General features: G+C 45.5%; 1 protein-coding gene across 1 annotated transcript in view; it reads right to left on the bottom strand.

Annotated features, from left to right (window-relative positions):
- The window catches only part of LOC146208006 (neprilysin-1-like), a 65,055-nt gene extending 58,749 nt beyond the window's left edge, over positions 1 to 6,306 (bottom strand). The window contains exon 1 of the mRNA XM_084591696.1: positions 6,202 to 6,306. The gene's annotated coding sequence lies outside the window, so the exon portion shown is untranslated. The remainder of the gene's footprint in view (positions 1 to 6,201) is intronic.
- Between the last annotated feature and the right edge of the window lie 5,085 nt (positions 6,307 to 11,391).

Consider the following 11,391-nt stretch of genomic DNA (forward strand, 5'->3'; position numbering starts at 1 on the left):
CTTCTCGTAATGAAGCTCTCGTACGCATGTTCGGCTGATCCCCTGGCAGCTGCTGGAAGTGATAACGCTTTAAAGCTGCCTGACGCGATGAACGACGAGCGCGGTTAAAAGTGCTTTCGGTCTGAAATGTTCCTTTTTAACGCCGCGCTGCTGTATTACGGGGAAGCTCAAGTTCAATGAATTGGTCGTCTTGTGGTGAAGCCAGCCCAGCTAAATGAAGGCATTGTCGTGGAAGGGACCCATTTACAATATCATTGACGAAACACATTTTCAGCAGCAGCCCCAACAAAGTAAAATAATTAACTTCTGTCCCCCACTGTAAATGACTCGTTACAATTAGCGGACATTGACAAGCACGTTATCGCCGTCCACCGTCTGCTCAACGCCAACAATGCGCGAAAGAACCAATGGACTTTCCTTGATATCTGAGCCGTACAAACAGCTTTCAAAGTTCGATATTTTGGAGGGAAACAAGCAGCCGTTTGTCAGTGCCGCTTTGTTCTACTAATGCGCTGAGAAGTACACTAATAGGTCCACTCAAGCCGAGCATCGAAATTGCATTTGCTGTCTCCCTGAATTGCTAAGCTGTTTCGAATTCATCATCATCATGATCATCAAAACGTTTTATTTCCAGCAAAATGAGACTCCTTTTTCGACCCCCCGGCACGCAGGCCTAAGGAAGCCTTACTCGGGAGCCTCGCAAACTAAGGTACTTCACGGCCTCAGCCGCCAGGCGGATGGCTTGTTGCTGTTGAGAGCGGTTCTCGCTCCGCAGCAAGGTCTCCCAGGCTTCTTTATCTATATTTTGCTCGGCGCCCGGGCTGCCAGCACATTCCCAAATGACGTGGTCTAGAGTGCCCCTCTCCCCGCATGTTATGCAATACTGGTCTTTCTCCTCTTTAGAAATTGTCACGTATACCCAGAACGGGCTTATGTGATTTCCCCCTTGTAATCTCCACGCAATTGCCTCCTCGATTCCGAGGGAACGGTCGGGCGGCGGATAGACCCTCCCACTCAACTTATAATGTTCCGTCATCTCGTTGTATAAGATCAAGCTATCTTTGCGAATGATGTCATAACCCGTTGCTATTGCAATCGACACCAAATGGCTGCCATAGGAACTGTTGGAAATGAATGAACATGACCTGACCTTTGATCTTGACTTGACCTTGTATTCAGCCATTGATATTAACTTGAACCATTACCCAAACCAGTACTTCTCAGCACACTGCCATTTGCGTGATTGGGTTAAGCCTCTCCTGATTTTTTGCTGGTGAAATCAGCATCTGCATTATATGGTCATTATCAGGTGTCGTTGTGTTAACAACCACACTACATATAGTACACGACAAACAGGATGGTCACGGGCGTGCAAAGAGAATATCTGAGTTTAGCCCGAGAAATTGAAAAATATTTCGGGGACACGGCGGGCCGCAGCTATATATATAGCCACGCAGCAGGGTGATGCGAGTGCTGACGTGGAACACGTGATCGATTCACATCGTCATAATCATCATCATCATCAGCAGCAGCAGCAGCAGCTTGACTATACCCACTGCAGGGCGATGGCCTCTCCCATATTTCTCCAATTAACCCGACTCTGCGCTAGCTGCATCCACTTGACCCCTGCGAACTTCTTAACCTCATCCGCTCACCTAACTTTCTGACGCCCCCTGCTACGCTTTCCTTCCATCGGAATCCAGTTTGTTACCCTAGGCGACCATCGGTTATTCTCTCTTCGCACTACATGTCCTGCCCATGCATGCCCATTTCTTCTTCTTAATTTCCACTAGATTGTCAGTAACTTGAGTTATTTCTCTAACCCCCTCTTCACGCTTCCTATCTCTTAATGTTACCCCTACTATTTTTCGTTCCATAGCCCTCTGAGTTGTCCTCAACTTGAGTTGAACCCTCTTGGTTAGCCTCCACGTTTCAGCCCCATAGATGAGTACAGGTAAGATGCAACTGTTGTATACTTTCCTCTTGAGCGATACCGGTAAGCTGCTATAGTCTAAATCTGCGAGTGCTTGCCAAATGCGCTCCATCTGAATCTTAATCTTCTTGTTATTTCCTTTCCATTGTCCGGATCTGCGGTTACTACCTGTCACAAGTAGACATATTCGCCTACTACTTCCAGTGCTTCGCTACCTAACGTAAAATGCTGTTCCTTCCCGATGTTGTCGAACAATACCTTAGTCTTCTGCATATTGATTTTCAAGCCTCCTTCCAACTTTTATTGTCTAGGTCATCAATCATTATTTGCAGTTCATCCCCCGAGTTGCTTAGCAAGGCAATGTCATCAGCAAATCACAGATTACTGAGGTATCCTCCATCTACCCTTATCCCTAACTGCTCCCATTCAAAGTCTCTGAATACTTCCTCTAAGCAAGCTGTGCATAGTACAGGGGAAATGGTGTCTCCTTGCCTAACTCCTTTCTTTATGGTAATTTTGTTACTTTCTTTGTGCAGAACTATGGTTGCTGTGCAGCCACTATATATATCTTCCAGCACTTTCACGCACGGCTCGTCTACCCCCTGATTTCGCAATGCCTGCATCACCGTCGAAGTTTCAACTGAGCAAATGCTTTTTCGTAATCAATGAATGCTATGTATAAGGGCTGGTTATATTCCGAGCATTTTTCTGTCACCTGGTTGATGGTATGGATATGATCGATAGTAGAGTACCCTTTCCGAAAACCTGCTTGGTGCTTTGCTTGGTTGCAGTCTAAGGTTGTCCTGATTCTATTAGCGATTATCTTAGTAAATACCTTATACTTAACAGACAGTACGCTAACCGGTCTGTAATTTTTAAGGTCCTTAGAGTCCCCTTTTTTATGAAAGAGGATAATGTTTACATTCTTCCATGGTTCCGGTACCGTCGATGACACCAGGCACTGCGTGTACAGGGTGGATAGTTTTTCTAGCACGATATCTCTGATAGGTGCAGCGGTGGAATAGCGGTAGAACATCCGAATCGGCGCAATTCTCCACCGGATAAAAATAAAATCCGCATGGCCATGGAATTGCATAAACAGGTTTGGGGTGCGACCTGATGCCGGTGAACATCTCTGGCAACGCACTCCCTCACCAGAACAGGAGTTGGCCACCCTGGTGCAGTAATTCGCCGCAAGCTCTCATGAATAGCTCCAAAAAACCCCGACTCACATACACACATTTAAATGCTGCGGAGAGCAGACGACCCGGAAAGAGTGTGCTGACATAGCTGCACGATGCGCATGAGCTTCACAACTTTCTCTATGGAAGGCGCAAGCTTATGATTGATTGATTGATTGACGGATGGACGGACGGACGGATGGTATGTATGTATGTATGTATGTATGTATGTATGTATGTATGTATGTATGTATGTATGTATGTATGTATGTATGTATGTATGTATGTATGTATGTATGTATGTATGTATGTATGTATGTATGTATGTATGTATGTATGTATGTATGCATGTATGCATGTATGTATGTATGTATGTATGTATGTATGTATGTATGTATGTATGTATGTATGTATGTATGTATGTATGTATGTATGTACGTACGTACGTACGTACGTACGTACGTACGTATGTATGTATGTATGTATGTATGTATGTATGTATGTATGTATGTATGTATGTATGTATGTATGTATGTATGTATGTGTGTGTGTGTGTGTGTGTGTGTGTGTGTGTGTGTGTGTGTGTGTGTGTGTGTGTGTGTGTGTGTGTGTGTGTGTGTGTGTGTGTGTGTGTGTGTGTGTGTGTGTGTGTGTGTGTGTGTGTGTGTGTGTGTGTGTGTGTGTGTGTGTGTGTGTGTGTGTGTGTGTGTGTGTATGTATGTATGTATGTATGTATGTATGTATGTACGTACGTACGTACGTACGTACGTACGTACGTACGTACGTACGTACGGGCGTTCGCTATGAAACAGAGGGATGGCAATTGTCGCCATGCTCGGCTTTTTTTTTTCCCGATATATATGGAAGATTGCTATGAATTAGCACCCTATTTCTTCATTTAGGTTATTAAATTTTTACTTATCTACTTCTGCCCTTATGTGACTTGTCTATTTTTCAGCCACCAATTTTCCAATCGCTTTTTGCTAACTGCAACCGCAGAGTAATTCACCCGGCCAATGATATCACTAAACCCTAGTATTTTAGGCGGCAGAGGTACTCTGCCTGCATCGACGTCCGGATGGAAACCACGCCGTCCGAGTGTAAAATGTTAAATACCGATTTACCACATATTGCACATGTGTCATCTTCTTCGTTAATTTTCTTTTTGTAGCTTCGTGTTCTGAGGCACCGTGATCTAGCTTCAAAAGGTAGTGCACGATCTCCTGCGCTATTAAAGAAAGTTTCCTCCCTGATCTGCCTTTTCCGATTTCAACACAGCTTTATATTCTGTTTCTTTTCTATTGAATTTACCCACTCCTTACAAGATCTGTACATTTTATCTGTTGTTTAAGCTCTTTACTTCTCCATCCTCTTGTCCAGCATACGTAATGGTTACTTTCCTAATTATTTCCTTCATTATGAGTCAACGCTTTTTAGGTATACGCTTATAGATACTTCAGCTGCCTACCTGTTACTGTCCAACTTCTTAAGGCATTCCTCATATAACGTTCTATATTGAGCTTCCTGTGCTTGAAAAGAAATCCAAGCCCACATCTCCTTTTACCGCCTCATTTGTTTGGTAGCGACTCAGGCTATGAGAGACGCCGTAGTGGAGGGCTTCGGAGATTTCAACCACCTGGGGTTCTTTAACGTGCACTGACATCGCACAGCACACTGGGTCCATGCTTTTTGCCTCCGTAGAAAAGCGGCCGCCGAGGCCGGGATTCGACCCCGCATCCTTTGGCACAGTAGTCGAGCGCCCGAACTACTGCGCCACCCCGGCGGGGTGCCTCATTTGTTGTTTTGCTATGGGTATTTAGTGCTAATCGTCCCGCACGATGAAAAAGAAAATAACTAGGAGAATGAGGATGGCGTGCATTTGGAAAGTATTCGCGGATTATGACTAGCAAATAAAACCAATTGCTGGGCTAGTTCGAAGAAGTGTGACCAGTTGGTGTTCAGTGCCTGTCCTGTCCTTGTCTATTTGTGAATTCGTCTTTGTTAGCGCTGTGGAACCTTTCCTTTCCTGCAACCCGCTGGCATTGCTCAAGATGGAAGTATATTACGGTTGCATCCTAGCGGTACTCACCCATGGGTCTGAAACATGTAGGCTAACTAAAAGAGTTCTATTTAAGTTGAGGGCAACGCAGAAAGCTATATGTAATGCAAAATGGTATAGTTGTAACTTTGAGCGATAGGAACTGAAAGAGTGGGTCAGATAATTAAATCCATCTAATGATATTCTCGTGAAAATCAAAAAGAACTGGACATTGGCAGGACATATAGAGCGAAGAGAAGGTAACGAATGGTCGCTAAGGGTAAAAAATATATTAGAAGGGAAGAAAAGCTTCCCCGGAGGGCGGCAGGAATTAAGGTGGCGGATGAGATTAATAGGTGTGTTTATTGATCGGAAAGGCAGAGAGGCTGCCCAGAGGATGAGATTAAGAAGTTTGCTGGGGTCAAGTGGATGCATCTAGCGCAGGGCTGGTTAAGTGGAGGCGTTTGGGATGGGCCTTCGCCCGGCTACACTGATGCTGCTGCTGCTGCTGATAATGATCACACGGACCGATCTCAGCGAATAACAAATCTCCATGTACGCACCCTCGCCCCCTCTGCTATGCCTGCAGTTGAGGAGACAATATTAAACAAAACTCTCGTTCGGAATACGCCTTTGCCATGTATGCTTAGTGATGCTTTTGAATGTTTCTAGCTTCGGCAAATCTTTTTAGAAATGTGGTCCTGCAAGCTTTCCACAACAGCATGAAACCCTTATAATCTCATGCTCTCTGCTGCCGCACGAAAACTCCCGCAGCTAAATTTGCGGCTCTGCTGTATATTTAGGGAGAAACAAACACATGCAGAGGCGATCATAAGATGTATTTTCTACAGGAGCACATCGACATCGTCGTAAGGTGCCGGTGACCCACTCAGGTAGCGTATCAAACCGATGACTCCGTGTGCGTTGATCCTTCTTATCATGAAAACCTCCAATACCACCAGGCACCCTACCCTATAGTACGTTCCTCATGTTCCTGTTCGGATGAGCTTCTTCTATACATAGCAAAAAGAAACGAAGGGAATACCCACAGAGCGTGATCGCTGGAACACCGAGACAGGATACTCCATGTCGCCTTCGCAGTCCCGAACCGCTGCCGTCTCACCGCAAACACGATCTCCGTACAAGCCACACAAGAGAGCAAACGTGTCTTCCATTCGGTTCCTAACTTGGTCGCGTGTGCTGTAAGCGGCCGCGCGGCGTCGCCAGAAATCCCCACAGGGTGACGCGCACATATGATAATCGCTCCATTATGAAGGAGCTCGATCTCACGCTCGGCTTCCCGCCGCGACCTTTGCTTTCTCAATGACGCGTAGGGGGGCCACCCTCCGCAACTCCGTTTCTTTATTTCTAGTAGTGGCTGTTCGCATAGCACATATATCCTCCACCTCCGGTCAGGTTGACAGCATCCCGCGGAGTTGGAATGGGTTACTTCGGTTGAAAGGATGCGCAATAAAGTCTAGCTGGAAATTTGTTCACCGAGGAGGCACCCGCCGCTGTGGAGGTAGCACAGGCTGACCTATACGGAGATACACTGGTGCATCTTACAGAAGATATGTAATGTATGCTTGGCAGGAATACAATGTGTGCATACGTGATAATACGCAACCATCATGAACTCCTATAACTCTATCAGTGGTAGCGCCATCTCGGTTTTGCTTTTTATGTGTGATGAGACTCAGGGGCTCTCTGTCGTGCAGAATGTTGGCGTTTGAATACCTTTCGAGATAGTTTAGATTCATTTCTGGTGGTTCAGCTGTTTTCCTTCGCAAAAGGCTCTGAAATGTTCCCTGTTTATTTTTTCAAAGCAGTTATATAGTTGCCTAGTGGTCGTATTTTTAGTGGAGACGTTTATAGACTGAAGCGTCGCCAAAACGCTTTTTTTTTTTTCGAGGGGATTATTCCTAAAGCAACATGACCGTAGGTTCGGAAACCAAACCAAGCCTAACTCGTGGCATGACGTCATTTTTTTCGCAGCAACCATTCCAACCTTTATTTGCGGCGGTGTACCTACAAAGCAAGGCGCTTTCTTCCAAACCCTGGCCTCAGACTGATGTGCTATAAAATCGCGAACAGCGTCTCGTCTTGCAGCTCGTTTCGCAAGACTCGACACTTCACAGCTTTCGTTTAATGGGTGCAGACACTTCGTTCCAAAAGCAAGGTGGTAAATTCAAAAGTGTTGTTGTGTCTGGCGGCTACATGGTGTGCATTGATGTTGCTGCTCGCAGCTCTGTCGTAGAAAGTTGGTCTTGTCTGTCTGTTCTCCTATAGTGCATGGCGCCAACAAGCAAAGCCGTACACTTCCTCGTCGTATAACCACAACTATTACTTGATAGTAAGCTTTTAATGCCAGATCAGTACTCTGTACATTGAGGAAAAGGGTGAGGTAGACGGCGCCTGGTCACCGAATTTGTCACATGGGCTTATTTGACCAGTACGGCAACATCGCGCAGCACACGGGCGTCTTAAATTGTCACCTCCATCAAAAGGTGATCACCGCCCGGCTGGAATCGAATCAGCAAACCCCTGCTTTGTATAAAAGTATCCACTGAGCCACCACAGCGGATGAGGGATGCAAAATCTTCCCCTCGAAATCGCAGGAACCAATTGCGAACGACTGGAACTGATTGCACGGTTATTTGCATCATTGTTATCGTCCTTCTTTTCTCGTGGTTGGATCTTGTCTTCGCGCATGCACGGAGTTGTAGCGACAGTGCAAAATCACGTGCTCTTTATGTAATACACTCTACTCTTAACGCATTTGTCAGGTAGGGCATATGAGCTCGAGCGAAATCCGGCCACAGATGTGCCACCTCACAAGTGCAGATCAAATTTCCAAGCCCCGTGTATAAGGCCTATCTAATGCACTGCAGCAGGCTGATGAGTACACAGAGACCTGCATCCATGCCTGTCTATCCCGCTTATAAGGGATAAAGAAACAGATTGCTCGTTTCTTTCGAGGACTCAGCCTACTTCCAAGAGTGCGCGCCGAGGAAATATTGCGCCAGTCAACAGTCGCGCATCGTGGAAGAACTGCAAAAAATACGACCCGTTCGTATATATGTATGTTTCTTTTCTTTTTACTTGTGGATATTTTTGACGAACGCCAAGTTTCCGTGGCGCCGTGCTGTGAGTAAGTGACTCCATAGGCGCGCCTCCCTGCTGCTTCTGGACTCGTCGACGACGCGTGCTATGCGCGCTCTCGTCGTTTCATCCGAACCCGTCATCCGTGAACTGCCTCCTCGCAAGGTCGCCATCGCCATGCGTCGCCGGGTGGAATGCTTTCCCGCTACTCGCGCAAGTCGGCGGGTGTGTCGTTTTTCGGCCGGTGCTTTTCTTTCTTTTTTGCGCTCACCAACAACATGTATAGTAATACTACCTCTGAGCCCATCGACGCTCCTGTGATACAAGAAAATTGTCGATGCCCGCCACCATTCCAGTGACAGTTCAATTTGAAAAGTTACCGACAGCTCTTCTAGACGCCAGCCAAATCCTGAGATTGATTAAGATTGGTTGAGATTGATTAAGAAGTGAAATAAGGTGGACTGGAGTCTCGCGTATATCTATCTACAGCCATTTCGACCAAGTCACCCGGTTACGTCAGGCCGATTTTTCGGGACCTATTTTTTCTGGATGCTGCCACCTCCTCCGGGTTCCGTTAATAATTGGAACATATAAGACATTAACCTTAACGCCCATAATATATACCTTCAGCGTGGGCTACAAGGGACGCCGCAAAGAGGAGAACTTTCGACCATATTTCAACCAACTGGCTCTTTTAACTTGCGCTGATATAGCATAGCCTAGCACTACGGTTGTTTTCGCATTGCGCTCCACTCGAAAATGCGGCTGTCATGGCAGACATTTCATCCCGCGACTAGGGATAAATAGCTAATAATATCCCTGTCTCACAGGCGGTCAAAATCATTAGCTATTGAAATTGTAACAAAAGCGGCTTGCTAGCGGGTACAAAAGACGCGTAAACAAGAAAGGAGATGCTATATGGCCACGGAAAGGTGTACGTAGTTCTCTATACGACGCGTCTTGTCAGTCTTTTTTTCACCTTTTCCCTCATCCCCTGTTTCACCTGGTCTCTGCGTATTTCCTTTTCTCGAAACAAATTAATGTTATTGTAATCAATAATAAATCAAGTAAGTGCGCTCCTTCATGAACTACGCGTTTTTTTATTGCGATAGAAATACTGTGCCAGGATTCGGTCCGTCGCGTCGTCCTGGAAAGGGCCACGTTTGACCCTGAACAGCCGCGAAGAAGAAGGAGAAGAGGAAGAAAAGAAGAAGAACGCTCGGTTATCGTTTCTTTTCCTTTTTATTTTTTTGCCAAATTGTAGTTAAACATCCATATTTATCTGAATACTCCAGTCCTTGAACATATATATTTACAAACTATGCACCCTGGCCAATCCCCCACCGTGGGTATGTGCCATTTTGTCTGAGGTCATCATCATCATCACCGGCAACTAATGCTTTCGCTGCACATTCGGTTCAGCAGCATTGAAGCCTTCTCATTTATATGGGGGCTCGTAACTTACGCTCTCGCGTCATACTGTTAAAGGATGAGCTTAAGTGTCCCCGATATTGTAACACCTTACACTGATAGGGCGTGATAGGGAAATAATGTGGCACGAAAAAGAAGCTTCCGCTGTTGCTATCGCAATTCAATTAGGGTTAACCAGAGTTAAACCACAATTATTTTTTTCTAATCATGACGATAAACAAAAAAAAACTGAGTATTAACAACTTAAAGATGATTTGGAGCTCGCTTTTGCTAATAACGATGCGGGCGATGTTCGCGCTGTCACTTACACGTGGCCGCGTATTACTGCACCCTTCGAGCGCAATTTTTTGTCGCCTTGTATGTATACCCCGAAATGCTTATTTTCCGGAACTCAATAACGTGACTCCGTGAAAATAAAAAACTTTGAAGGAATTACAGAATCTGGACTGGAGAAATGCGAAGCGCTGCTGCTGCTGTCGTGACGCTAGACTCGTCGGCATCGTTTCTTTGTTTTATTGTTTTTCTGTTCTGTCTCACCACCTGGTGGATTCACCCTGCACTACGCTTGCAGACCTCGACCGCACTCTAGGCCTCAGGTCATCCTCATGAATAAAGGTTTATGAATGAATGAACCGCACTCGCCCATACGGCGTGTAAGTGCATAGCGTATTTGCCTAATAAGTTAAACTAAGGAACGGCGCAGATTGAACTTTATAAAAAAAAAAGACGACGATGTTTCCTGCAGAAGATGAGAATGAGTTGCAGTTTGAACTTGATGAAGGCTGCGATGCTCATAGCACAGCGGGAGATTTTGTTGCGCATTTTGAAACGAGGTGTGACCGACTGCCACAACACGCATTAATGTGAACAAAAAGGTTGAAAACAGAATTCGAGTCGAAAAGTCGCCCTCGTTTACTGTTGTTGTTTTGCAGCTATAATGAACGGTTCTGGTTAAGTATCATGTAGAATTGTCTTGCTGGATTTCGACGGCACACAGAAGAGGTTCGTGCGCTGGCGCTTACTCTGATGATGGTTGCTTTCTGCTATAATTACGAAAGTATTTTGGAAGCAAGTGGAAGTGCGATCAATAGGGAAAAGCGCTTGGGATTTAGGCATGTTGAACGACATTGCGCTCTGTCTTCGCCGACGAATCGTGGACAATGTCTCCATCTAGGTACCAGGTGCCCATCTTCAGTAGGCCTTATTGGTGAAATAAGGCTGCCGAATTAAGAGAAAAAATACAGTAGGATTGGATGGATTGAATATTTCGATGTTTGGACATGCTACAGTTTGCAGCCATTTCTTGCTCATCAAGCTGTGGCACGTGCACGACGCAAATACTACACTGTTCTCGCCTAAATATGCAAAGTTGCATAGTGTTTCTGCAATGTTTGTGTCGGCTTCCGTTTGGGAAAGGAGAAGTCGAGCGTAAGCGTTTCGAAGCGTACACATGCTGGCCGCCTTGGTTTATGCCCCTTATTTCGAAGGCAATTAGTTAAACACTTGACTTTCTTTAGGGAAGAAAGGACCCCTTGTAACGTGCTGTTATTCAGTTGAGACTGAACAGAATTTTGGCCGAATTTGTCCTTGCGTCCCATTGTATTCAAGGAAGAATTCGTGGGTATTTGACAGTTGTACAAGCTTGACATTTTCTGTATACATGGTTTTCATCTGGTTACTTTAGTCCTAGAAAACTTTATGCAACT

This window comes from Amblyomma maculatum, chromosome 1 (assembly GCF_055883805.1).
Source record: "Amblyomma maculatum isolate TAMU_Amacu chromosome 1, ASM5588380v1, whole genome shotgun sequence".
Lineage (NCBI taxonomy): Eukaryota > Metazoa > Arthropoda > Arachnida > Ixodida > Ixodidae > Amblyomma > Amblyomma maculatum.